The 2528-nt window shown below is 39.8% G+C and overlaps 1 pseudogene; it reads left to right on the top strand.

The window, feature by feature from the left end:
* The first annotated feature begins 645 nt into the window (after window positions 1-645).
* LOC145566406 (small nucleolar RNA R71) lies at window positions 646-744 on the top strand (annotated as a pseudogene).
* Window positions 745-2528: the final 1784 nt, after the last annotated feature.

Below are 2528 nucleotides of genomic sequence, written 5' to 3'. Positions count from 1 at the left end.
TTACAACCAAACTTTTTATGGTTACCACAAAACTCTTGGGTCATATGGTTACCATAACCACTATTTTGGTTATAATTATCATAGCTCCCATGATTGTGATAATTCCTCTTCCCAACATTCTTTTGAGCATTAAATCTAGGTCCAAAATCATTATTATCAATACAATTCACATGCACATTCTCATATCCATCATATCCATCACAAGGAACATTGGAGCATTTACAAGCATCATGATCATTCTTTCCACATAAATCACAAACCAAGCATTCTCTTATCATGCAACAAGAAGCAAAAAGACGGTTAGAGTAGGAATATGTACCTCTCCCCTTAAAATGGGAGGGAAGACTAGAAGCTTGTGAAGGACTCTTAAGCTTGGTCTTGAGAGAAATCACCTCCTTTCCTAACTCTGAGACCAATGTGGACAAATTGTTGACGACATTAGATTGATTGATTGAGCCACTTGTGCTTGTCGATCCCATCTCTACAACATTTCAATTCATGTAGTTCCTTACTACATCATGTATTACATCCACAACCTCTTCTTCCGTCTTGTTCATAATCGGCCCTCCGGCTCCGGCATCAAGGCTCGATCTACCTTGAGAGCTTAAACCACCATAGAAAATTTGTTTGACTTTATAGGTTGGAATTCCGTGGTGAGGGCATTCCCTTTGATAATTCTTGTACCTCTCCCATGCTTCATAGAGGTTCTCTCTAGGAAATTGCTTGAAACTTTGGATTAAGGCTCTAGCCTCCGTCGTCTTCTTTTGTGGGTAGAAACGGGACAATAAAGCCTTGGTAACTTCATCCCATTTCCTTAAGGACCTTGGCTTAACCTCCTTTTCCAACCGCTCTAAGGCTCTCCCTATGAGAGAAAAGGGAAACAACTTGAGCCTTATATACTCTTGAGCAACTCCGGATTCCATAATTGTATTGCAATACTTCTCGAAATCTTTGAGATGGTTGAGAGGGATTTCACTTGTTGTACCACCATATTGTTTCCTTTCGATCAAAGTGATCATTGCCGCCTTGATTTCAAAAGCACCATCCAAAATCAATAAAGGAGCAATCCCGCTCTCATACTTGTAAGCACCCGGAGTGCCCAACTCTTTCAATGTGATCCTTTGAGCTTCTCCCATGTTCTCTTGCACACACAATCTCAAACGAAATTATTAGTAGCACGGCTACAAATGTAGCCTAAAGGAAATCTTTTTGTGTTTTTGAATAAGGTGGAATAGACTCAACAACAATATATAATCACAAGGCCATTCTCCGGTAACGACGCCATTTTGACAAGGGTCGGACTAGGTCGTTGAAACTAACCCTACCCTAGGCCAAACAAAATTTGTAATCTCTCAACACAACCTTATACAAGTATAATGGTAATTCGAGGGTCGAACCACTAAGGAATGGAGGGCGATCTTATATTGTCAAGTCAAGCTATTCCGGAAAGGTTAGGTAAGGATGTGAATGCTAAACAACTTAACAAGCTAGGTTGGGACAAATGTAATAAACACTAGGGCTCGGGATCCACATATACTTGTAACGGATTCCGCTTATTGGGAAAGAGTTGACTAAGTCGACTGATCTGAGGGAAAACCAATCATGCAACCAAAAGAGCATATCAAGATATTTTCCTAGAGGTCTAATTAGCGTCAACTAAGATAAACTCTTTCTAGGAACGTCACAAGACACCTCAATCGTTAAATGCAAGCCACAAATCAATGGTCCGTATCAATGTGAACCTACAATGCAATCTAGTGTGAATAACTAGGGTGATCAAGCCTAAATCAAACACACACATGCACATAATCAATTAACCAATTTAATCACATCATCAACTCCATCAATTTCCCCAAATTAACATCAATCCATTACTCATTTATGCTTCACCATTACCCTAGCAATCAAACTAATCACAATCCATAGAAATCAAGATCAAAACAAAGCTAAACAACAAATTCATCATGATGAAAATGAACAAACTAAAATCAAATCACAAATGAATCAAACTTCAATCAAACTTGAACATTCAACAAAACAATTGAAATCAAACTAAAGATCAAACTAAAGATTGAATTAAAGAAAAGGAATCCTTACAAACTTGATCAAAGATCAAAGGAAATGGAGAAATCTTCAATCAAGAACAATCCATCATGAAATTCACTCACTAAAACCTAGAGTTTCTCTCTCTAAAAATCTCTCTAGTTTGATCTTAAAATAATTCTAATAGAAGGATAAACTAGATATAGTAAAACTAACAAGAGAAAAGTTAGTTAGATCGTCCAAAAGAAACCCCGGAATGTGCGGTCGCAACAAGGTAGAGGCGCGACCGCGAGAAAATGGTTACGGAACAGGGACCCAAGAAGGCTTGCCCGCGCAACCACCTGGCGCGCCCGCGCCACACAGGTGCGCGCCCGCAACACCCACTTGCGCGCCCGCACCTAGCAGTAGGTGAGCAATCCTCTTCTTCGTCCTAGCTCATCCTCGTGCGCTCGTTTGGGTGATGATGATGCACACTAAGATATGCA

The sequence above is a fragment of the Chenopodium album genome, chromosome 1 (genome assembly GCF_948465745.1).
Source record: "Chenopodium album chromosome 1, dcCheAlbu1.1, whole genome shotgun sequence".
Taxonomy (NCBI): Eukaryota; Viridiplantae; Streptophyta; class Magnoliopsida; order Caryophyllales; family Amaranthaceae; genus Chenopodium; species Chenopodium album.
The sequence above is the reverse complement of the archived record's forward strand: the minus strand, read 5'-3'. Positions and strand labels throughout refer to the sequence as shown.